The sequence below is a fragment of the Equus quagga genome, chromosome 15 (assembly GCF_021613505.1).
Source record: "Equus quagga isolate Etosha38 chromosome 15, UCLA_HA_Equagga_1.0, whole genome shotgun sequence".
Classification (NCBI taxonomy): Eukaryota; Metazoa; Chordata; class Mammalia; order Perissodactyla; family Equidae; genus Equus; species Equus quagga.
Genome location: NC_060281.1, coordinates 41,426,489 through 41,453,815, shown reverse-complemented (window position 1 = coordinate 41,453,815; position 27,327 = coordinate 41,426,489). Strand labels below are relative to the sequence as shown.

Sequence of the window (27,327 nt, the reverse complement as noted above, 5' to 3'; positions counted from 1 at the left end):
TTCAGTATATAAGATAATATTCTAAGAAGAAAAAAATATATCAATCTATTTACAAGGAAAATCATGTACTTATTACATGTCACATCAGTTACCAGAGGCAGAATTAAAGTAAAATTGGTAAGAAGGTGATATACAAATGATTTTAATTAGGTAATGTTAATGTCAACTACAATCATAGGTGAAATAAATTGAATTTCTAATAAAACTCTTCATAGATACAGATTGTTGCCATCACAACATCTCACTGAAATTTAAAGAGGGCACTTCCAGAAAGCTGACCTGGTCTACAGCAGTCTTTATGAAGTTTAGCAAGTAGCGAGGTAGAGAGGAAGAGCAGATGCACATGTAATAACACTTCCTTAGGAGAGGATATTGGCCAACACTCCTTTGATCTTTGTTACAACTTGTACAATATCCCTCCTCACACCACTCCTCTGAATTAATGTATATTATCATCAGGAAGAAAAAAAAAAACTAATCAAATAACAGCGAATGCTCTGAGCGCATCTAATTTAGTGCAGCCATATAATCCAAACGTTTTTTAATCACTAATCTTCTTCATGTGTTTTTATTATGTCCCATAAACTCAAATGGAAACTCTTTACAGAAACAAGAATATCATAAGTGATATTTTTCTTTGGCAATTTAGAATATTACATGAAAATAACCTTATCCATTCACTTAAGTAGGGTGAGTTTTCTTAACTGCAGTTTGAAATATTTGCCTTCTTTCTATTCCCTGACTCCCACTCCAGGGTATTAAACATCATCTGTTAAGCAATTGATGTTTAAATTTGACTATTAACTCTTTTCATAGACTTTATCTTAACCATCAGGGTTATTTTACCTTGACTTTAAATGGGTGTAACAAAATTTTCTAAGTGTAAACAGAAAGGAAAAGTAGGATTATTATCATTGATTTCCCCAGATCACGGGTAATTTTGTTCTTATCCTTACATTTCTATTTTATTCTTTTCAGACACAAATGTTTTAGATTTTCATCAAAATCAGAACCATTCAGAGTACAGACAATAAAGCACACATTTACAATATGTAAAATTCATGATCCTTAATTATTTTATAATCTATATAAATTTTGATATAATTTCTAAAGTCTGTATCAGATACATGGGACTGAGAATAATAAAGTACTTGTGAGTAGATTTACCTAACCCAAGAAGAATATATAGCTTTACTTTTGCATTCTAATTTTGTAAACTTAGAAAAATTATACTGCAAATTAGTTTTGGTTTATCAGAATAATTGAATTGTTCCTCTAGTGACTTAGCATCACTTAATAAGTGGCCTAAAATTCACGATTCCTGTTCTTAATTCTGGCTAGTCCAACCACTTCCAAATGACCTTGTGTATTCCAGTGTATAAAAGAGCTAGTCATACTTAAACTACTTCTCTACTCTAGAAAATGTATCATGGTAACGAACAGAGTACTTGCATATAACAGAAATACGTAGTACTCAAGTTCCGCAACTTTTTGTTCATTCATTCATTCATTATGCCAATATTCACGGAACCTCCTCATGCTCAAGCGTGTGCTGGACATCAGTCATAGAAAGATGAACAAGGCACTGGCCTCAGGATGCTTATTGTTTACTGGAGAATTTAAATGGAAAAATCCACAGCAGAGAATGATAAGTGCTACACAGGCTGTTAAGAGTGCATAGAACTAGGAAAGGGTAATGGGGTAGGGGAGTCAGTCAAGGAAGGCTTCTGAGTGAGAGACAGAAGCTGCAAATCGAAAGAGGAACAGAATTAGTCATTGACGAGCAGAGGAAGGGCCTTCTAGATCAGTATATGGGAAGACTTGGAGGCATTGGAACACATAGTGTATTTCAAGAACTGCAGTCAGATAAGCACGGCTGCAGCAAGGTTGCAGGGCTGGGGAGTGGCGGGTGAGGCAGGGAATGGTTCAGGAAACCTTGTCTGAGAGAACCAAGAATTTGAACTTGATCCTGAAGATGATGAAGAGCAACTGAAGGACTTTAAGCAGGGAAAGGGGAACACAGAGCTGGGGGGCGTCCTGGAAAGAGGGCTGCCTAGATGAAAGGGGGTGAGGATTCATGGCAGCCCAATGGCTTAGTGGTTAAGTTTGCATGCTCCGCTTAGGTGGCCCAGGGTTCACTGGTTCGGATCCTGGGTGCGGACCTACACACCACTCATCAGGGCATGCTGTGGTGGTATCCCACATAGAAGAACTAGAAGCACTTACAACTAGGATATACAACTATGTACTGGGGCTTTGGGGAGAAAAAACAAAAAAGTGGAAGATTGGCAACAAATGTTAGATCAAGGCCAATCTTCCTCACCAATAAAAAAAGAAAAGGAAAGAAATGGAATGGGAAATAAAGCATGGAACGACGGGTTATGAGACTGTGAAGCACAAGAGTCCACATGCAGCACCCGTTGTGAGTGGGACAGGCACTGCTCTCTGGATTGTGGCACGACACAAGACATTGCAGGTCCTGAAAGAAGGCAATGGCAGTGAGATGGATAGGAGGGGACACAAGAGACACTTAAAAGTTGTACTGATAGGACTCCACAACTGCCTGGTTGTGGGAGTGAGAGAGATGAAAGAGTCGAGGGGAGACTCTAAGATTCTTATGGCGGGGGTGTCTAAGTGAGTAGGAGTGCTATTGATAGAGCCATGGGAAGGAAGGGAACGCAGTGGTGAGAAGGGAGATGATGAGTTCTGATTCTGATATCTCGGTTTGAGTCCCCCATTAAGCATATTGATAGAAATGTCCAGGGTGGTTGGAAATTAAGTCTGTTACTAGAAATAAAGTTCTAGGATGAGAAAATATATTTGGGAACTGTCAGAATAGGGTTGGTAAATAAAGTCATGGGTCCAGATGAGAACTTGGAATGAGAAGAGAAAATGGCTAGGGACAGAATTCTAGGAAACAATATTTAAGGGATGGGTAGAAGAGAAACTCACAAAGATTTAAAAGAAACAGCAAAAGGTACAAGAAAAAATAGAAGAGTGAGCTGTCAAGGAAGCCATGGGAAAAGTGGAAGTCAACAACAAATGAGTAATCATTATTAAAAAGTATCCTCCAGTTTTGGCATCTTAATGATCTGGTCACCCAGGTGACAGCGATTTCAGTGGAGCATGAAAATCAGGTTATATTGGGGTGTAGTACAAAAGAGTGATGAGGGCCAGCCCTGGTTGCCTAGTGGTTAAGGCCAGCATGCTCCGCTTCAGCAGCCCAACTTTGGCTCCCAGGGACGGACCTACAGAACTCATCTGTCAGCAGCCATGCTGTGGCAGTGGCTTGCATACAAAAAGAGGAAGATTGGCAGTAGCTGTTAGCTCAGGGCAAATCTTCCTCAGCAAAAATAAAAATAAAAGAGTGATGAGGAAGTAAAGTCAGGCAGTGTAGACGACTCAAGATGACTGGCTATGAAGTGGAGAAGAGAGACCATAGCCCTGTAAAACCTAACTCACAAGCCTGAGACCACAGAGGTATTAAGGGCTGAAAGGGGGTTAAATCCCAACTCTTCTGGCTCCAGCCTTCCAATTAATTTGTCACACATGTCGGCACCATAAAGCTGTTGCCAAACCTATATCCATAATACACAAACATGTCTAATGAAACTGAAGCATTCTTGCAGAAACTCAAACAATGCCCATTCACTCACGGCCAAGAGAACCATCTTCATCTTGATGATATAAATCTAACTAGAACCGTATTTCATGAAAATCCCAATCATTCTTGCTATACAGACATTTATTGGAGTTTGAACCTTAGCTAAAACACCTAAATGAATTACAACATGGTACTCTGGCTGCCAGAAGTAGGGCACTAGGAGTAGATAGAGCAAGAAGGAGAGAAACCTACACAGCAGACCCACCCCAGGAAACAAGGCACCTTCAACTCACTCACCTGAGTGAAAGCATTCTATTGGTATGGTCATTAACAGTCATTTCAGAGAAAGAAATAAAAGACTCCTTAGTTCCAGAAGACTACTAAGAATTCACGCAAGGAATCTCTAAAAAACCAAAGGCAAAAGAAAAACCAGGACTGTAAATTTTCAAAATCTATCTTCAGTTGATAAACTTGAGGTAGAATACTGAAATACTTCTCTAAATATTTGTTTCCAAATTAGAGGTACAGTATATACTTAAGGGATTAAATAGCTAGATTGAATATGAAAATAAAAATGGACCGAATGTGCATTTTCAAAAGTTGGTTATTAATCCCAATTATTATTAAAGTACAGATTTGCTTATCTAAGGCTCCAACATTTGCTTTCAACCACTAGTACTAATATGCTTTCAAATAGTGTCCTGTGGTTCCATACTGTAGTGGTTAGCATGTCTGCTTTACATGCAGAAGGTCCTGGGTTCGAACCCCAGTGGAACCACAAGGCAGAAATTAAGTCTCTGAGGGATATGAAAATAATATACTAAACAAGGCCAATACTACTATAAGTAGAAAGCAAGCATCACCATGAGACGACTGTGGTCCTCACGCAGAGCAAAGTGACATGCAGTGCAAATCAGTCCAATTCAGTCATCCTGAATAAAGGGATTGGATAACTTTTCATCTGATCTAATTGGTACAGGTAATGTGCCTGAATAGCTCATTAAATCTGAGTGAGGGCATTTTCAACGTAACTGTTTCAGCAAGTACATTTCTATTTGCTTTAGACAATCAAAGTGAGATCTCTTGAATGTTTAGCATTTCAAGTGTTTCTATCTGTTCCATGGTAATTTTTGAAGAGGATGATAAATTTTTATCAGAGTTGATGCCTTGCTAAAGATATAACTCAGCTTTCATTGATGGTTAATCTTCCATCTTAACATAAAATGGGAAGTTACAATGTCTTCAATTTAGCATATCTTTGACTATGCATGAAGTCTACAATTCAAGGAATTGCTATCAATAAATGGTAGATAAAAACAAATTTTTGCCTAAGATCTTTTTCTCTGAAATGTCTACTCTTTTTCAAATTTTATTTTAAACAGCCTGAGATAAATCCATTTAAATGAATCTATTGAACTCCATTGTAAGATGATTATCTAACCACATATATTCCTATATATCAGCAATTGATATAACGTGACTATACATCAATTTAGTACCAAATTTGAGAGAATCAAATAAACAAAATGTCAAGCCATCACTGTGAAAAGACATCCCAGTAGCCTCAGTTAGTGATGAGAAATGTGCAAATTAGCTATAAAATAGTGCTATTTATTATGAAACTATCAAAACAAATCAGTCAGCACCTTGCTCACTTTGATTTAACGTTGCTCCACTAACAGGTACTGACTGAGCATCCCCCAGATTCTGTGCTCTTTCCATTTAGCGTTATGACTTAGGGATTTCGTCAGTATCTACAACATAAATCTATGTATGCTGTATTTTTGTAAAGATAGAAGACATTCTTCTCTCACATTTTAACCTATCATTGAAGTTCATCATCTAAAAGCTTCATTCCAAAAGGAATAATTCTGACTAATGGTATCTTTCAGTTATCCTTGTTTCTTTCTAAATCGATAAATGAGAAATACCAATAATCTACTTGTTTTAATTATGGGAAGGGGGCAAAAATAATCTTTCATTGGATTTTTCATTACACTGTAATTTTTAAGTGTAATTCCATTGCATTGTGTGGTATGAATTAATTTTCATTGGTTATTATAAAATTTCACATGCTTTCAGTCAAGATAGAAGACAAATATTAGTAAACCAAAGAAAATATCTATTTTAGAAAAAGTGGAAATGCTTATTGTTCAGTCAAGAAATATTTTTCCCCAGCATTTATCTAGAGTCAGATGTAAATTACTAATAGTTACAATATTAATGATCATTAGCTAATACTTATTGGATGCTTATTATATGACAAATATCATTCTAAGTATATTACATGTATTAACTCATTTAATGCCCATAATAACTTTATGAGATAATTACCAATGTTACCTGCATTTTATATATGAAAACAGAGGTACTCTGAAGTTCATAGATAGCAAGTGGTGGAAGCAGGATTCAGATCTAGTAATCTGACACCAGAGTTCACATTTTTAATGACTTTACCATGCTTTTAATGGCAGGTTTCTTAATCCTCCAGTCATGACTCATTAGTGGATTGTGACATCAATTTAATGGCTTACAACTAGTGTTTTTTAAAAGGCAAAAGATTTATATGATCTGAAGAGAAACCAGAGTATATACAACTAGTGTTTTTTAAATAAAATACAAAAAAAATAAAAAATGGATTATGGTGCTAGAGTCAGCTTCACGGGCATGTGACCTGTGCAGCCATACAGGGCCCCACTCTAAGAAGGGCCCCCCATTTGGCTTAATGTTCTGCTATCATCATCTTGAAATTCTTAATAATTTTATCTTTGAACTTGTTTTTTGTAAATGAACTTCAATGCAACAAGGGGGAGCATGTTCATGAGAAAAGGATACACGTACAATAAGCATGCCCATGGTTCCCTGCCACCCATTCGCATATAGTATTTGCGATGCCCCATAAGCACAGAATTCAGGTGGACCTACAATGTGTGGGAGTTCGTCCAGACTCAAAGTGAGTACAAGACAAGCATGTAATGTCTGTGTCAGAATAAGGGGTAGTGAGCGGCTGGCTGCCTTAGAGGCCACACTTTCCATTAATACCAGAACTCGCTTTCAAGGAAGAGAGCAGGCAATGGCATTCTAAGAAGTAAGAAAGACCAAAGATAAATTATTCCTACTCTTTCTTACTTGCGTTACTTCCCTGTAGTAGACACTTCTGCTGAAAGTGATAATGACACAGAAGGAAAGGGAAACATAAGGCAACCTTGGATAGAATGGTTCCTTCCCCTTTCGGTCCTCCTTACTCATCAACATGCCTAAGATAGAGAGTGTTGGTAGGATGTGTGCATATTGAGAAGTGAAATAAACAGTTGAGTTCATTTTAGACAGTATTTCCATTCTTCTGATAAGAACAAAATGTAAATGCAGGCATGAGGTAAGAAACACAAATTGTGTAATTTTGGTGATTCCACACATGAGTTAAACGCTCTTATATTTTGCATTTAAAACAAGCGTTGCACATTATAAAGATAAATGGTAAAATGCATCTTAACAAATTCCTAAGCTGGGGCCAGCCCAGTGGGGTAGTGGTTAAGTTTGCGTGCTCAGCTTCGGTGGCCCGGGGTTCGCAGGTTCAGATGCCGGGCGTGGACCTATGCACTGCTTATCAAGCCATGCTGTGGCAGGCGTCCCACATATAAAATAGAGGAATATGGGCATGGATGTTAGCTCAGGGTCAATCTTCCCCAGCAAAAAGAGGATTATTGGCAGTGGATGTTAGCTCAGGGCTAATCTTCCTCACCAAAAAAAAAAAAAAAAAAAAAAAAACCAGAAAAAAGGAAAAAAATAATTTCTTAATTTAATTTTTCTTTACTTAGAATGACAATAACAGCAAATAAAAACCACCATGACAAATCGAGAGAGAGAAACCATGGAAGAAAGGAAAAAGTATATATTTAAGTACGTTTAACAGCACTTTTTTCCTGCTTTTTGAACAAAAGGTCCCACGTCTTCATTTTGCACCAGACCCTGCAAATTATATAGTCAACCCTACGCAGGACACATAGTAAAGGCAACTATTGTTTCACAGAACTGTTATTTTATGAAACAAATACTCATAAACATATGTGGGTGAACTGGCTCATGGTATAAATTTTTTTATAGAATAGGTCACAGAAAGTTGAAAAACTACTTCACTACACTGGAGACAATCAATGGCATAAAAACCCTCTCTCCTTGCCATCCTGAAAGATAAGTCACTTAAGAAGGGCAGCAGTTATCTGAATTCCCACTCCCTGTTGTGTTCCATGCTGAGTCTAAGCTCCTTTGCTCAACTGCTAAAGACCATCATAATTTGACCTAACTTCCACTTTCCAACAATTTGTCCCATAGCTCTGCGACCCAGGGGAGGTGGGATGGCTCCTACTTCTCTGTCCTCCCTTCCTCTGACCCCTTGAACTCAACCAACTCCTGCTCATCTCTCACCTCGCCACCTCTGCTGAAGCAATCTCCTCACCGCCACAATGCCTGTCCATTCTTCCAGTCAAGATACAACTCAAGGGCCATCTCCCCAGAAGTCTTTCACTTCTCAGAAATTTTTATACTTACTCTGTGTATCCTATCAGTACCACATTATAGAAAGTTTAGATATTGACACAGAGAGGCTATGAGATTGTTTCACAGTCACTTCTCCCAAAGCCTATGACGTACAACATGGCTGGGCTCCACACAGCACCCAAGCTGGAGCTAGGAGAGGGAGAAGGGATCTAGATTTTTTGAATGCCTACTATGTGCGGAGCACTATGCTAAGCATGCTCCTCACAATTTCCCTGCAAAGCAGGTGCTTTTATCCTACTTTATGGATAAAGAACCTGAGGTTTATATAACTTGCTCAAGGTTGCACAGAGCCAGGACCAAGCTTTTCCCACCATGATGCCTTTTAAATGATACCCAGCCTGGAAGAAGCTTGGAGGAAGCATCAGTGCTACTAAGGTAATTAACTGCAATTTACACCAATTAGACCAGACCTGAACAAATGTTTTAAGAGTCACAGGGGAGAGCTATTTTACTTGTGAATATTCAGGCTGCATCCTAAGTTCTGGATGAGAAGAAACAAATTCAAAAGTTAAAAATGGAAATAGCGGGCCTGGGTGGGGAGGTGGAGGGGCGTGTGGGGGAGGGCAAGTAGTTTTGAGATCACTTCAAGAAAACAACCAAGAAAAAGAGAATATTCTTAAAAATAAATCAAAATTGTAGGACAGTGTAAAAAATTCAGCTTTGCGGGAACAATAGAGAACAGAAAGCTATCAATTACACTTGGGGTAACTCAGGCACAGAGCACAAGGCTTCATGTCTGAGTCTGGTGTGTGCCTTGCAGGGAACTGGAGAAAGAAATGATTGGCGTCTGTGTTTTGCTTAGGAAAGTTTGAGGACGCCATCTGCGAGCTTTTCTTTAAAAATTTTAACCTATTATTGAATCTTCTAACCATCTTTTAAGATAATTCTTCTTCCAGATGAAAGAAAAAGTTATATTTTTTCTTAACTTAGGGTTTAACTGTTGGAATCCTTCCATAAAAGGCATAATTGCCAAAATAACCACAGGTTTAATACCTGATTATATCAGAAATCCCGGTGGAAATAAAAATGTTAATGTGAGATATGACTGTAACATGCACTAATGCACAGTATGAGAACATCCATAACAATTTTATTCTTAGCTCAAAAGTGAAAAGCAAGAGATTTAATTTCAGGGTAAAGAAATTCTGAAAAAATATCTGTTTTCCTCAGATGTTCGTAAAACTTACGTATATTCTTTTTCATTGAAAGAAGAGTTAAAAATAAGAAGGGAGTAATGAGTTGAGCTACAGACATGATAATAATAGCAATATATCCCTAAGGCAGTAGAATAAACTAGAACACAAAAACAATCAAAAAATGAGTAACTGTTTAAATATGAAGTCACAAAGTTTTATCATAAAACTATTTTTATTTCCAATCATATTTGCTTATTTGAATATACTTTCCCTTTTCTGGGCAAAAGCTTAACTTTTATTGAAAAATTAGACTGATTAAAGTATATATTTTCACTTGGGTATGTGTGTATAAAAAAATCAATTTACTCCTCTTCAAAAAGTCAGTGGCCAAATGCATTTAGCATCCATTAATGAATTCCACAGCTGGGTTGAAATGGAATCTGGAAAACCTACATCAGAAAACTTTTGGGAAAAGATTTTAAGAAGGAGTTCATAATATCATTGAAACTGTGTCTAACAGAATTGATTTCATTATGAATGCTATTCTAAGAATATTCATACAGTCCAGTTTTACATTTAAACATACCATGTGTTATTCTTAAATACATTTTAAGCTGCACATTTTAAAACTAGATGATGAAACCATATGTAACAGTCTTGCATGGTCACAAAGGATGAAGAGGAAAGGCTGGCATTTCTGCACATGCGTGAGCAGGCAGGCTAACTCTACACCAACACAGAGAGCGCTTCATTGTTCCGCTTGAATCGGCAACCACAAACCTGTCTTTCGTGTATCAGGGATCCCCTCTCACTTTCCCAACTTATTTATATTACAAGATTCTTGCAGGTTGCAACAATTTTACCCTAATGTTGGAAAAGCCTTTGAACTGTCAGAGATAGTACACACTGGCAAATTAATAACTGAATAAATAAATGCACGATATATGACAGACAACCCTCAAAAGAAATTTCTGTGTGAAGCAAACAATCCAGGTAAATGTTTTGCACATCTGACTTACTTTCTTGAATTTATTAGCCTGCAAAAAGAAGCCATAAACTGCACTGCACAGGAATCATGCAAACCAGGCTTTTTATAAATCATCCTGTGTCTGAGGATTGGCAACTAGACAATAGTTACCATACTTGCCTATGTAACCACCCAACTGGCACTTCCAAATAAAAACAAAATTGAGGGGCTGACCCCGTGGCCGAGTGGTTAAGTTCGCATGCTCTGCTTCGGGGCCCAGGGTTTTGCTGGTTTGGATCCTGAGCACAGACATGACACAGCTCATCAAGCCATGCTGGGGTGGCATCCCACATAGTAGAACTAGAAGGATCTACAGCTAGAATATACAACTATGTACTGGGGACTTTGGGGAGAAGAAGAAGAAGGAAAAAAAGGAAGATTGGCAACAGATGTTAGCTCAGATGCCAACGTAAAAAAAAAAAAAAAGACCAGTCAAGACACCAGCATTTTTAAAACAACAAACAAAAATTGAGAGAAAATCATGAAAACTACTATTCGTTTGAAAGGGTTTAAGAGCAAAAACTGTTCTTAAACTTCACTCTACCGAGCTTTCCCAAAAGTGGGAAATAAAAGTGAGAAGTTGCTTTCTGTAAAGCATTAAATGACCTTGACCTTCCTCTTAATGCAGAGGATTGAGAGAATATGAATCATCTGCAGCTATCCACTCAGCACTCAGATTCGCATCAACCCTCTCAGGAAAGAGAAAAAGAAAGTGTGGGAAGGTTTCTTCCCAACAGGTAGAAGCAGCGTGGAATGGCATCACTGGGGTTCACTGGGAATGGGCTGGAGATCCAGCTTTACGGCGCATAAGCACTTCCACTGGTTTGTCCGTTCATTCATTTGTTCACAGCCTGAGCACCAGCTCTGTATCAGCTGCTGCGGCTGCTCTTTAGGTGCTGAGGATACAAAGGATAAGACAGTCCTTGCCCTCCAGGGAAATGGCAATGTATGCAAATCAGCACAGCAGGTGTTTTAGAGGTCTGAGAGACACCTGCTTGGGGTAGCATGGTGCACAGAGAAGAGCACGGAAGAGATGATGTGGAAGCTGGTGTGGAAGAAAGAGCAGCATGAGCAAGGCCAGGCAAATTATAAAGCCCACTAGGTCAGATTTGCTGGAGGAACTGCCCAGGGTGCCTTATGGGTGAAGCATTGGAAGTAAAGGGTCAGGGTGGTGAGAGAGAAGCCTGGCAGGGTAGGTTGGGGCTAGCTGGGGGAAGAAGCTTTGTAAGCCAAGGGGTTTGGTCATGTAAACGGGAGCCCCTGGCAGGGTTTTAAGCAAAGGAGGAACATGCTGAGATTTGAGTTTTAGAAAGACCACTCTGGAAGCAGTTTAGATTTGAGCTATCCTGGGGAAAAGTGGGAGGCAGGAGAGCCCAGGGGGTGCATCAGTGTGTTGGCCTGGGATGTCAGGGGGCAAACCCTGAGACTTCAACATCTAAGGAGAGGCAGAATAAACAAGAAGGGTCAATGAAGAAGGCTGAAAGACACAGAGAGTAGGAGGAGCGCCAAAGAGGGCTGTGGAAGTTATCAACAGAGAGATTTAAAAAGAAAAGAATGATCAAAAGAGTTCAAAAACAATAATACTTTATTATGCTTGCTTTGTACCAGGCACTTTGCATATATTAACTCAATTAACACTCATATGACTGTGATGATAACAATAATGCTATTATGATCTCATTTTATAATTGAGGAACTCGAAGCAGAGATCATTTAAGTAACTTGTCCAAGATTACACAAGTGTTAAGTGACAGAGCCACCTACATGGGGCAAAGAGGTCAAGTAAGATGAAGCTGTCAAGAGACTTGGATTTAACCTTCCAGAAGTCAAGGGCAACCGGTGCCAGTGTGTTTTCATTGGAAAGTTGAGAACTGAAAAGCGATTCTAATATGATGAAGCGTGAATTACAGGTGAACAATTAGAGATACCAAGAGTAAAGTGTTCTTTCACAGAAGGCAATGAGATTTGTGTCTTTACTAATATGATCTGCTCAGTTCTCTTGAGCTGAAGATCTTGTGAGCCCGTCTCAAGAGTGTTGTCCTAAGGATGATGCAGCCATTCGCAATGACCTGACTCGCCATACTTCCCTCAAGACTTCCCTCCTCCAGAAAGCTTGTCCTGGCCTCTCCGTTTGGTTTCTGCCATCCCTCTTCTGTGATCCCACAGCACCCTGGACCTGCCTCTGTCGGAGGCAGCACTTACCACCCACACTAGAAAGACTCATTAACTCATCTAGCTGTGAGTATCTTGCTCATCATTGTACCTTTAGCTTCTAAGAGAGTTATGAAAACAATCAATAAAATAATAAATGCGTGGGTGAGTGTTTCCGCCTGATATGTGCTTAGAAATATTCCTCTTGGAGTTAAGTAGAAGAAGATAGAGTAATGAAAATGAAGACATTTATTTTAATTCATAAACATTTTCTGCTCTCAGGTCTCCTCCTCCAAATCGGGGGTCCCTTCCTTATGCAGATTTTTGTTAATGGTGGCTGAGTCTGTGCTGCAGCAAAAATTTGGAAATGCACAGCTGCTGTAAGACACTGGGTGCTCTTGTTAATTTTAAAAATGGAACTAAATGTTTGGACCATTTCAATTAGATATACAAAGATAATTCGGTTGTCAGTAAGTAATTCTTGAGCATCTGCTACATGCTGAACAACTTATTAGGTGTGTTCAATCTGGAACAGGAGCAGACACAAATGAACAAGTTTGTCCCTGATCTGGAAAAGCATGCAGGCTAACTGGATAAACATACATGCATGTAAATGTGTGTGCATATATATCCATCTACGAATATTTAAAGATAGATATTTATAGAGATCTGTAAATAGATAGACCTATCCATATGAAGATGGATAGAAAGTTCATGAAGGAGCATTAAAAACTGAGTATTAACAAGACTACTAAGTCAGTCAACCATACTGTATATTAACTGGCTCCTCTTCACAACCAGCCCCTAACACTAGTCAGTCAGATTGTTTAACACTTCATTAAATGGCATGGAACTTCCAACGTTGGCAGGTCCATGACTTACTTATATTCTACACATTCATAAACAAAGTCTTAGGAGTTTTGCCTGTGCAATCACACACACACATATGAATGCACATGTTCTGAGACTGTAGCTCTTCGGTAGGTCTGAAACTCCTTTTTCTTTTTTAACTTGACTACCTAATTCAACTTAAATAAACAATCCCAAAAAATCCTGGAATTGATTTCTTGCTTTAAAATCATGTGATCCCATTAATACCAGGGCAGTAAAAACCTTATATGACACCAAATCAGAATGCAGCAAGTCTCTATACTCTTCTACATGTCATCGTGAAAAATTTACATCTAATATTTCAGCCACACATCTGTCTCCTACTGTTCCACTTTTTCTCACTTACAGTCTTAATCACAAATTAGTCAACAAGTATTTATTCTTTGTCACATGTGTGTTCAGCATTGTATAAGGACAAAAAGAATTTAACACAATGTTTGCCCATCAGTGGATTTGTATTCTAATTGGAAGTGAATATCTATTGATTGACAAACTTTCATTGATACCCACCCCCATCCTCCACTACCTAGGTATTATGCTAGCATTCAGGATACACAGATGAACAAAAGACATAGTCCTTGACCTCAAATAGATCATATTCACAATAAATAACATTGTATACAATAGATACCATAATAAAACTATGTACAAAGAGCTAATGGTAGCCTTAACAAGAGTGACTATTTCTGACTGAGGGCTCAAGGAAGATTTCACAGAGAAAATGAAATCTGAGCAAGCTCTTGCAAGGCATTCACAGGGTGGGACCATCCCTGTATGGGCATGAAAAATGAAGAGAAGAGCAGACCTGACAAGACTCACAAGCTATGTGAAAGAGGTAGGCTCCACTCTCGTGAGCCAGAAACTACCGAAGTTTCTAAGCTAGAGTCATGATCTTATCTGTGTTTCAGATGGTAGTTTGTGACTGTCAAGAATAGATTAAAGGGGACCAAGCCTGGAAGCTGAGAACACCTGAGGTAGGACTGCTCATAGGTAGAGAGGATATGACCTAGGGCAATGGTAGTGGGGTCAGGAGGTGGAAACTGATTCCAGAGAGATGTTGGAAATAGACCAAACAGCATCCTGTAGGATGCAGCCAGGAAGAAACACAGCTGAAAGGCTACTCAGGTCTCTCACTTAGGCATCTGAGTAGAATATACTAGGAAGACATAATTGGAGGGGATCCAAAAAGAATGGGTTTAATTTAGAATCTTTTAAGTTGGAAAATCCTGTGACATCAGTGAAGGCATGCAGGAGGCAGCTGGGTTGCTGGGCCGGTGTTCCAGGGACATACTGGAGGCTAGAGATAGAGAAGAAGAGGGAGTCTATCACGTGACTCTCAGGGACACTACACCTAAAGACAGAGAGAGAGAAGGGGGCTGATCTTTCTTAGACCGAGAAGGAACAGAAAGGAAGAAGGAAATGCAGGAGACAGGAAGATCACAAAAACCAAGGGAAGAGGATTTGAGACGATGGCAGTGTACCCACAAAACATCAGCATGATGTGCTGATTTCATTGAGCAATAAATAACATGGATATCTTTTGAAAAACCAACCTCTATCTAAGACGCCAGTTTTCGACTCAGTAAGTAAATGTGAAGGGTTAAGATTCGTAAAGGTGAGGATTCTCAAGTCTTCCCAGGGGAAGTTGCCTTCCTCTGGACTTTCAGAGTATGTAGATTCTGGAAAAGAACAATGGAGGAGCAGGACATTCCAGGCAAGAATTAAAAATAGGAACAGAGCATTGGAGGAGCAGGGATGGTCAAGGGACCTAACTAAAGAGACTAATCATCCTGGATTAATGTGGAGGGGTAGTGGGAGATCAGGTGGCATCAGTTGAAAGCGTGATTGGAGTGGAGAGCCTTGGGAGTCAAGCAGAGACGTTGGGACTATCCTAGGTCAAGCCATAGCTACACTGACAGGTCTTGTCTGCCGGGAGTTCCCTGCTGTGTAGCAACAACTCCCAATTATTTTTGGCAACTCTTCCCATACTAGCTCCTGCCCTGATAACTGGCTGGGAAGACAGAATGACAGAGTCGGCCTGCTGGTTTTGTTAAGGGCACATGCTGCAAATGACCCGGCCTGCCCATTTTTCAGCCAACCCTGCCGGCCCAATGTTCACAGCCGACTGTCCCTCGATTAATCTCATAAGCAGAAGGGGGCATGTCAAAGAGGTCCAAGGGCTTACCCCTCGGAAATTCTCATTACCCTGACTATCAGGGTGGGAAGGAAGAGATGAAAGACCTGAACTTGCTCACTGCTTTAAAATCACTCGAAGGTGGTGATTCTTATACTTGCGATTCGATCTTAAAAGAAACTTGCAAGGCAAGAAAGAACACTGTTCTCTTTTTTCTCCCACCTCCTTCCCTCTCTTCTGTGGTTCGTGCAAAAACACCTGTGTTTTAATTCATGGGCAGAACATTGGGAAGCTTCAATCATCTTCTTTCACGATCTCTACTAGACACCCATAGTAGCAGATTAGACATGAATGATCAGAAAGGGGTTTTGCTCTGAAATAATTAGGTGAAAATCAGTTCTGGCTTCTTTTTGGAATCTGGAAACCTCTTCCTACTGCAGATAGGAGCAAAAGGTTACAGTAAATTTGAAAAAATGTCTTCACCCGGCTTGGAGAAATTTACACATTGGCTTTTTAAATGAAGGCACTTTTTCTAGCATTAATTGGAGATTTTAAGCAGCAGGTGGTGGGATTTCATTTTATTTTGTAAGGAAAAGTCTAACAGTTGTCAAAGGGCCTGGGTAGAAGTGAATTATTTTGAGTTTTTTCTCCAGCTCTCTGAAATGAAGCTTTTACTGCCTGCCGCGTAATGGCCTTCTTTTGCCATGTAAATGTGGGATCAATCTAGTTTTAAACAGAAAGATTTTTTCTAATGCATTTTTGGTATTTTTCAAGCTGTGATACAGCTGATAGGAGTTCTTATAAAATGTGAATTACAGGAAATTCATATTTATAAGCTTCTGCAATTTTAGGGCGCTGACTTTTAAGCATCTGCTAACGAAGAATTCCAACAGCAGAACCGTGAACTCACTTTTCACCTTTCCATCATGCATCTCTTTCCCTAACCCAGGCCCTGGCGGAGTAACCACGGCTGGAGGCCTTCGCAGCACGGGCCTCATTTTGTGGGCTTCTGGTCACTGTCCGGAAGTGAGGGTGTGACTCAGAGGGTAGATGTCGGCAATGGAGGAGGGACGGGGTTACGGATCACAATCCCTGAGGGACGTCTACCTCCCTAACAGTTCTATAGTGGCCACCGCCAGGTTTGACAGTCACGGACTTCTAAAGTGTTTTGTGGTTCTGTTTTTGGCTTTTAATTTCGCCCGGGAGAATACTGGAAATCATAACATTGCAAAGCAGACACACGACAAAAACACGTAGAGGGGTCTTCCCTTGCTCTTCTGTACCGGATTCCAATTGCTGCTGTAACAAATCACCACAAACTTCGTTGGCTTAAAACCACACACATTTATTATCTTACAGTTCTGGAGGTCAGAGTCTGAAATGCGTCTCTCCGGGCTAAAATCAAGGTGTCAGCAGGGCTGTCTTCCTTTCCGCAAGCTCAAGGGGAGAATCCATCTTCTTGCCTTTTCCAGCTTCTAGAAGCCGTCTGCGTTCCTTGGCTCCTGGCCCCCTTCCATCTTCAAAGCCAGCAATGGATCATCATCAAGTCTTTCTTACAACGTCATCTCTCTGGTTCTGACTCGTCTGCCTCCTTCTCCCACGTGTAAAGGACCCTATGATTGCATTGGACCCACCAAGGGAAGTCAGGCCCATCTCTTTGTCTTAAGGTCAGCTGATAAGCAACCTTGATTCCCCCTTGCCTAGTCACATAACATATTCACAGATCCTGGAGATTAGGATGAGGGTCTTGGGGGGCCATTATTCTGACCACGACGTTCCCATTAAATCTTTCAGAAAAACAGTGCAGAAGGTTTTCAAGACATTTTCAAAGTAAATCAGCTAGTCAAATAGAAAAGCTGGTTTAGTCTGCAGGAGCAGTTGCTTCAGAACACTCAGATTCTAACATGATAAAAAAATCCCCAATACTTATGACTATGTCTTCATGCAACCTGTAAGAGAAGGGGAATTGTAAATATTTTTCCTTTACACTATTTTATACTCACGTCCTTTAGAACCAAACAACCACACTTATCCCTGACTCTTCTCAGCATTGTAGGAGAAGCCAGAAGGTGCTGATCCAGCTCCCAGTTCCTTTTTGAGAGGCCAGCTTCCCTCTCCACCCACCCTGCCTGCTGCTTGGACCACGCTCCCTTCCCTCCCCTAGACTGGAACATGTGTAGCACTTCTCTCCCAATCCCTAATTCTCCAGAACAAAACGCCCTAGTGAAATTTTCCTAAGGGATTTTCCTGTTAGGAACAAGAGAAATAGTTGTGGGGTTTTTTTGTTTGGTTTTTGTTTGTTTGTTTTGCTGACGAAGATTGGCCCTGAGCTAACATCTGTGCCAATCTTCTCCATTTTGTATGTGGGATGCAGCCACTGACGAGTGGTGTAGGTCCACACCCAGGAACAGAATCCAGGCCACCAAAGAAGAGTACACTGAACTTAACCACTAGGTCATGGGGCCGGCCCCCCGTTGGTTTTTTTTTTTTTATCTTTCTTCTCTTTGAGGAAGGTGCTGTCACAGCTGCAGCAGCTCCATCTGCCCACTCCTGCTCCTGACTCACTGCTCTTCACTCTCCCCCAGGAACAAGTCAGAAAGCGGCACCGCAGCCATGGCTTTAGAGATACCAGAGAGACACCCGTGGAACCAGAAGGGGAGATTCACCAAATTAGAATCACTCTCACCAGCTGCAAGGTCAAATCTTTGGGGAAGGTGCATGCTAACTGGATCAGGCGTAAGGAAAAGCGTCTCAGAGGGAAAAGATCAGTTCGGATGCCTACCACAACTCAGAATCATGACAAGAAAACCCCCTGTGATGAAGGCTCTAAGACGTGGGATGGCTTTTAGATGAGGATCCATAAGCAACTCATTGACTTCCACAGTCCTTCCGGGATTGTTAAGCAGATTACTTCCACCAGTAGTGAGCCAGGAGTCAAGGCTGAAGCCACCACTGTAGATGCTTAAATCAGCCTTTTTAATCAATCGGTTATCAGTTGTGAAAATAAAAATCTTTTGTTAATTCAACGATAGGTACTGAGCACGAACTATGTGTCAGGCTGTGTTCTAAGTACTAGGAATATGAAGTGAACATAAGCAGAAATCTTGGGCCTCGTGGAGCTTGGGGGCAGGAGGGATGATGGAGAGAGATGATAAGCACAATAAGCGGGAATATTATATCATAGAAGGGCTGTCAAGTGCTAGAAAGAAGATGCCATTTTAAATAGAGTAGAAAGGATAGGTCTCACTGAAAAAATAACATTTAAATAATCTTGAAAGGCATGAGGAATGGATATCTGAGGAGAGAAACATTCTCTCCAGGCAGAGGGAATGGCTGGTGCAAAGGTCTTGAGGAGGAAGCAAATAGAGGAAGTCATTAACTGTTAAGAGGTTAAAGCTTTTTCGCTACAAAAGCTCCCCCTAAAATTCATTTGAATGCAAAAAGACTAGATCTGATCTTTTAAAATATTCTCCTTTATTACCATCAGCATTTTTTTATCTTAAGACTCTGTCACTCTGTCTAGTCAATTCTTTTTTTTTTTTTTTGGAGAAGAAGATTGGCCCTGAGCTAACTCTGTTTCCAATCTTCCTCTTTTTTGTTTTTTTCCCCCCAAAGCCCCAGTACATAATTGTATATCCTAGTTGTTGGTCATTCTAGTTCTTCTATGTGGGATGCCACCACAGCATGGCTTGATGAGCGATGTGTAGGTCTGCACCCAGGATTCAAACAGGGGAACTCTGGGCCACTGAAGCAGAGCACATGAACTTAACCACTCGCCTACAGGGCCGGCCCCTAGTCTATTCTTATCAAATATTCTGTATAGGCCATGCTCCATTCAATACAGTAGGGTCCAGCACCAGGGACCTAAGAGAAACTGGAAGAAGTCATCACCGAGGGGCAAAAATGACAGAGAAAAGGGGGCTTTATGGAAGACACACTTTGCCTGACCCGCGGCTTGCCCTCCATTTAGGCAGAATTCCAAATGCAGAAACAGGAACAGTGAGACTGTCTGCGCTCAGACACAGCTCTCTCTCTTCCTGAGTCCCCTTCACAGCCATGGCAGCTATCCAACCTGGGTGTATTTCTCTATCTGTTTCCTGGCTTGTTGTCCATCTCCTTCGTGAGAATGTTCCCTCCCAAGAGCAGGGATCTCACCTGACTTTCCCATTCCCGTATCACCAGGAGGACTCTGGCCCTGTCTAGCCCTCAGTACCACCATATGTGAGACGTTCTTTCTGAGACCAGGCCAGGAGCCTTGGTGACAGAAGCAGGCCCGTGAGGAAGGAAAAGATACCAGGTTAGAAGCAGATTCTTTCTCTGGAAAAATACTGCAATTTCTACATGCGAGAAAAGTTTACTTTTAAAAGAACATGCACCTGTTTCCTGACACACTCCTTTTCAGCCCGCTCAGACGTGCGTCTTGTTGGGGCGAAGAAAGAGCCCTCTCCCCGCCTCCCACCACTACCATCAAGTGCCTGCCTTTTGTCAGGCCTCGGGGAAACTTCTCTGAGGACAGTGCTGTCTTCCTCACTCAAAGGCAAAGTAGTTGAGAGGGGAAGGGAAGTAATGGTGAGAGGCATTAAAAAACCAGAACTATAATTATTTATGTGATGAAAAAGTTGTTCTCGGGATGCTGTGCGGAGACACGATGTGATGGAGCTATTCCCATCACATTAATAATAATAATAAAAAGGCCTTCACCTCCCTTGACAAGAAGCTGCAAATCTAAATAATTTTATCTTCTCCTCCGAATATTTCCCAGGATACAACAGTAGCTCTCAGGCAGAGAGAAATTATTCACTGAGAACATTAAAATACTCCCTTTCAAAAATGACTTTGATATAATATTTGTTATGTGACTTCGGTAATTTCGTGTGTGTGTATACACACACACACACGCACGAACACACATATATAAATTTCTTTTATTAAAATGCTCAATTTCGTTGATGGTGCAGTTTAAACTTTATACAGCAATTTTATCCACCGTAACAGATATAAAAAGATACATGTCTGTGCCACCTCTAAAACATCAGTAATATCAGGCAGTCAAGCAGTACATTTAAAATTTTATTTATCTAAAATGTCATAAAACCAAAGTACCACATCTCAATTAACCAGGCACAGAAATAGTTTATTCTCCTGCCCCACAATAAATACTAACTCATTAAGTTTTGAAACACCTAAGCAATGAAAATTTATACCTCCCCTACAAACAGAGGAATGTTCTCTCGTTTACACGAGCACACTGCTGTCGTCATATTTCAGAACTTTGTCTTCTGTGCAAGTTCACAAAGTCAACTCAATCAGCATGTTCAGGCACTAAACAAACTCACAAATACTAAAGTGTAAGCCAGAAGGCCATCAAAATTAATTAGATCATTATATTTTAGAGCCCCAAAGGATTTTAGAAAGGAAATGGCTCAACCCTTTCATTTTCCAATTGAGAACAGAATTGTGGAATAATTTGCCCAAGGCACGGCTAGACCCATATTTCTCACTTACAGGCAATGCTCTTTAATTTAGAGTAGGCTGTATCTGTTTGATAGATAAAATATTCTTTTGGGGGTTGAGCACGGCTAGTCAATTCCTAATGTTGCTTTAGGAACCATGGAATTGTCTCTATAGCTTAACACCGTGCCTTCCAGAGGGTCAGTGCTCAAAAAATAGATGCTAAATGTGAATGACTGAATGGAACTCTTGGAAACAGTATTATTTGCTTCCAATGACACTTCCTCCTGGCCATGGGACAACCTAGCAAACTTTCCTTTCTGTATCTGCCCAGGAGCAACCTGGGAAACAGCTCTCCCGGTCTGAAGCACATTAGAGCAGGACGGTCCTGGGCTGCACTTGATGGTTTTCCCTATGTCAAACTCTTTTTCTTTTTCTATTTCTAATGTGTTTTCAAGTGGACAGAAACTCAGTAGGCAAGGAATCCTATCTGATTACGATGGCCATCAGACTTTGCGAGAAAGTTCTGATAAATCAGTCTGCCCCTATTCCAAACGCTATGTAATTTTTAAATTTAGGTGTACTGTTATGTTCATTTCTAGAATAATACTATTAGCCTCACAATTAGCTCAACATAAAACCAAGGGAGAGTTGGTTTTCTGGACCTTTGCCTGATTCCCTTCATAAATAACCTATACTTTTCATAAACTGAGCCTCTGCCCATTCTTATGTGGCGTGGCTGGTTCTTGCTTTTGGTTTGTTTGAATAACCACTGCTTCATAAAAATGCTAGCACTTATCATCGGTGCCGTTCTTTCTGATATCTGACCACTTGCTGAATTTACTGTCACCTAGCTCAAGGATATGTCTCCTTCCCCCGATGAGATTACAAGCTGCTTCGTGTCAGGAGGCACATCTGACAGAAGGCACAGGGAGGAGCCAACACATCCATCTTATTTTACCTCAGGTTTAATTGTTTGAAGCTATCAGAAAGAAAGAAGCAGGTAAAAAGTGCTCTCCGGTCAGGCAGTTTAATGAGACATCCACTCCTTCCAGAATTGTTCATGCACATTTAGGAAAGGATGCCATAATAGAATGAAGTCCAAAATAAGTTCACTTAGCATGTCCTTAATGAGAAAATTTCTTTATTTCTTTTTTTTTACAGCATTGCTAGTTTGATAGATAAGGAAAACATCAAACATAGAATATTTGCATTTCAACATAATAGTTCATGGATTCACTAGTCCACATATCTATGTGTATATGACGGTAAAATGACATATATGATGCACATGAGTTGGGAAATAAGATGATTATGTGAATGTAAGTAGGCTTATCCATCCATTATTTCACTCAACAAATATTTACTGAGTATTTACTAAAGACCAGATTAAATGCAAATTATACCAAAATGAGTGAGCGACGGAACCTGCCTTTAACTAGGTCGCTATCTAGTGAGGGATGGACATAAAACGTGAATAGAGTTCTGCACAAAGGCACGTAGATAAAGACTAATAAAAGGTATATAAGTAAAGGTATATAGATACATAACAAAGGTAGAGGTATATACAAGAAGGTATATAGATAAAGACTAATAAATTGGACTCGGACGGGAGCAGGAGGCAGACCACAGGAGACAGTTCGGGGAATATCTTAGGGAAGGAATGCACCTAAGCTGAATCTTAAAAGAACAAGCAAGTCTTCACAAAAAGAAGTTTGGGTAGCAGCATGACTGGGGAGAATTTCAGAAAAAGAAGACCATAAAAACCAACAGATAGTATGGGGCCTGGAGGAAATCACAAGCCATTTAATGTTGTGAGAGTATCAAGCCCAGTTTAGGGAGTATTGGAAGATGACGATGCAAAAGACAGATTGTGAACTTGAGTGCTATGCTGAGGATCCTGGACGTTGTCCAGCACGTGACAGGGAACCACTGGAGGGTTTTAAGCATGCGAACCACACATCGTCAAATCTTTCTCAGCGAGATGACATTGGAAATGAGTGCAACGCAGAACTCAGGGGGAAAGACCAGAAGCAAGGACATCTGTTAGGAGGTTACTGTTGCCTGTTGAGAGCAAAGGAAAACCTAAATAAGGACTGCGGGAGAAAGATGAAAATCAGGGAACTTTCCTAATATTTAGTAAGTAAAATCAGCAGGACATGGTGAACAACTGGAAATATGTGGTGAGGGGAAGGAAGAAGTCAGGATTGTGCCTAGATTTCAGGCGTAGGTGGACAGAGATGACATTGATCAAGATAGAAAGTTCTGGGATGGAAGATGTTTAGTTTGTTTAGTTTAAGGAATGTTGTGTACAAAACCTTTGAACCCTCCCCCCCCACCAAAAAAGCTCATCAGTGTCCAGGTGTTAATTTGAAGAAGAGTCTCTCTCATTGACTCCTATTTGTTTCAATAAACTTATCAAAATAATTGGATACCACATAAGTAGCACACTGCCAAAGACCCAGATTATGGTAAGATGGAAAAGATAAAAAATAAATAACAAAATCAAGACCCAAAATGATCCTGACAGGCTGAAATATAGATCAAGAAAATTAAATTTAATAGGAAAACATGAAAAATCCTGCACTATGAGATGGAGAGAGGTAACTTGATAGTTGTTCATATGAAAATTTTAGTAGCACTTAAACTTAATATAACCTATATTGAGTCTGAAAACTTGAACTCCATTCATAAAAATCAGTAATACATTATTTTTGTGTGTGTGTGAGGAAGATTAGCCCTGAGCTAACATCTGCTGCCAATCCTCCTCTTTTTGCTGAGAAAGCCCGGCCCTGAGCTAAGATCCGTGCCCATCTTCCTCTACTTTATATGTGGGACGCCTACCACAGCATGGCTTGCCAAGCGGTGCCATGTCTGCACTCGGGATCCGAACCGGTGAACCCCGGGCCTCCAAAGTGGAAAGTATGAACTTAACCGCTGTACCACCAGGCCGGCCCCTGTAATACATTTTTTAATGATACATTTTTCAGATTGAGGTGGGCCACAAAACCCTCAAAGTCCCATCGGAATGTTTCAGTGGCCACCACAGTAGATAAGGAGGGACAGCATGGGCAGATGGCTCTCTTCATCTGACCAGTGAACCAGAAAACTCCCTTCAACCAGAAAAGATCCCCCTTTATCTATTATATAAAGTGGTTTTTGTGTAATATTTCCTTTAATGAAAGGTTCCACTTCCAAAATCACTCATTGTGATCCTAGGGTATAATCATCCCATAGTAAATTCTGCACAAGTTAAACCACATCTTCGATGTTTGCGTTTGGTTCCAGGCCTCTCATATTCAATGACCACTGAAACACCCAAAAGTTTACAGGTAGAATGTAAGGAGGATGGGAAGAGCCAGAAATCCTTCTCTCTTAGGAATGGTTGAAAGAATCAGGATGTTTTAGCTGGAGAAAGACCAAGGTGAACATCAACACCTATCTCCAAATATCTAAAGGGCTAGCAAGTGGAAGAGTCATATCCTCCACGCAGTCCTTCTGATGACTCCGTAAGGAACAAAGTGGGGAGACGACACGGAAGTAGATTCTGGGCCAACACAGGAAGGGATTGAGCACATTCAGAGTGATAGAAATGGTTGCCCTGGGAGGACACGAGCTCCCTGAACGTGAACAGACAATTCCATCTGGTGGAGAAAAGTTTATTCACCTTAAAAACTTCATTTTGGAATTCTAGAATAAAAGACGTGCAAAATCCAACTATATTCGCATTTGGTGCCTCAACTCTGTGTGAAACTACTATACTTCCTAAAGTCACTCATTTGGCAAGTGTGGAGCATTCATGTCAGAACATGAATATTTTCAAACACGAACAAGGCATGATCCTGGACCTCAAGTAGCTCACAGTACATCACAGATTTGTGAACAAATTATTATCGCAGGTGTGATAAATACAATTGAGGGAAGGACAAATTGAAATACCAACATGAATGATATTCCCTTCAGGTGTATCCCTATAGGATCCCATCCTTCTCCTGCTAGACCCAACTGCCTGATAGAAACTCATTTCTCTCTGGCACCAATGTCTTCTTTTCAATCAAAGGTGGACCACCCAGGATCAAGGTCTTTTCTGATTTTACTTTGTAAGTCTGATTCACTCTAACCGTTGTAGGCACAAATTGGGATAACGGCTTGGTTCACAGACAATCCTCTTTTCCTCCTGTAACAAAATTACACCTCTGAACACTGAGGTAGGCCTGTACCCAGCTAATCATAAATCATTATTCCATGGCCATGATAGGTCCACAGGGTAGACACAGGATATTAAAGTGGGCCAATCAGAATCCTTCCCTCGGATTTTTTTTTTCAATCTAAAGTTAAAAGAGGAAAGTTCTCTTTACTCTCATGTTCCTGGGCTAAAAGGATATAATCCAGGAGCTGCCTACAGCCGTGTTCCCCACACCGGAGGGAAGTTTGTGTGCAATAAGGGAGAATGAAGCCAAGGGGCTGGAAGAATTAGAGCTGAAAGATGCAGAGAGAGTGTTGTGTATGGTTGTGTGCCTGGTTCCAATTTCTGAAGTCCCTGACTTTGCCCTAGTCTTTAAAATTCTTCTTTTTTCAATTCTGTAAATTACCTATTTCAATATTCTAAGTCACTTTCAACAAAAACATATGCATAATGAAATCACTCTATAAAACAAAACTTAGAAGATAACACACCAATCCAAGCTGATGTGAGGTGTACAACAGACTGAAACAAAACAGATTATGTGTTTCCATTTGTTCAACTAAGAACATTTCTGAGCACAACAATGTGACAGGCCATGTGTAGGTGCTGGGGATAGAGTAGAGAAAACTGATATATAAACCAGCAAGTACAGGTGTATATAATATAAGTGCATATAGATTTGAGTACAGATGTAATGTAGTTAAAATATGCATAAAGATAATACATGGCATTATTAGCAAGTAAAAAATTCAAAACTTTTTAGAACCAATGAAGAGTGGCACCGACCAGTTAGAAAATCATAAACAACTAATGTGGCTACTGGCCACAATGATATGTACTAGCTGAAAATCAGCTCTGATTCTAGCCAGATTACTTCTTCTAATTCACCCTAAAAATTAATTATCATCCTTGAATCCTCACTGGCTTTAAAGGATACATCAGAAAGTAGGAAGAGGTTAGAAGTAGTAATTGAACATTGAGTTTATGCCAGTTTTTCTGATTACAGGCATCATGCAATTTATCTCCCGCTAATTGAACTGTAAAGTTATTTCCATGGGGGTTTTGGCCTAAATTTGAAATGGGTGGACTTTTACAAAATCATTTGGTCAACATGGTAAGAACAGGCCTATTCAGTCATATTGCTTTTCAGGCTATTTCCACGAGCTAATTTACATAGTGGGCCTAAGTGGTGGAAAATCATTAATGTTATTATTTTGATTACTAGGCATTTTGGAATAAATGACTTACAGACTAGGGGACTAGCTAATTTCAAAATCAAAATAATCCAAAAAGGCTAATCAGGGCTGTGCCATCACACACAGGCTGGATTGATAGAACGTATTTAATAGCATCATGCTGGGGGCAGAAACAAGAGATAGCCCACACAGAGAAGTACCAGATAAAGCTGGGAAGACAAAAAAAATCATGCAGCTGAGAGTTTAGGATATTCATAAAGCTTCCACCGCCTAAAAGCAGCAGGAGTAACTTCATTTCAATTAAGAGAATGGGAAGGAAATTGAAAATTATAACAAGATAATGGGCTCCTGCTTGGGAACAACTATTTGTGTAAATTCAGAACGTCTGGTCACAAAGTGCTTGATACTGGCATCAAGACAATGAGGAACAACGAAAATAATTTGTAAATGCTTCTTCGGGTGAAATCATTTTTCGCTAGTTGTGGGATTCAAGGAGCTGTCGATCCCTGGAACAGAGCACAGGCTGAAGTTTTACCAGCGGTTTATAAGACCTGGGGCCTTCAGCCAGATGGGGCTGGAAATGAAGCAGTTGGATGATCTATGCTAGCTATGCAGAGGGTACGATTAACCAAGATAAACACTTAAGGGGGAAAAAATGGCTCTTGTGTTTTACTTTGTCTTGCAGGCCTTTCCACGACTATGACCAAAAAGAATAGAAAAACTGTGAATCCTAAGCTTTTACAGTGCTAGCATTTTCTACGTGAGCCTCCAGGAGGACAGGACATTTTACATAAAGATATTTCATGTCATCACACGCTAAAACTTGACTATGTCTCAAGATCAGGTCTCATTTACAGGTCACAATAAAAGGTACGCCGCCAGCTTTCTTTGTATTTTTACAAGAAGGTTTCAATGAAGAAGTGAGAATTAAAAGATATGGAGAAAAATATGCAGAGAATCATATTTTTAAAGTACATATAGCCTCTGGAATTTT

General features: G+C 40.2%; 1 protein-coding gene and 1 non-coding gene across 3 annotated transcripts in view; one reads left to right on the top strand and one right to left on the bottom strand.

Annotated features, from left to right (window-relative positions):
- Window positions 1-27,327, bottom strand: part of DCDC2 (doublecortin domain containing 2) — a 177,983-nt gene that overhangs the window by 44,344 nt on the left and 106,312 nt on the right. The window lies entirely within an intron of this gene.
- Window positions 4,310-4,382, top strand: TRNAV-UAC (transfer RNA valine (anticodon UAC)). The gene has a single exon. It is a non-coding gene; the product is annotated as a tRNA-Val (tRNA).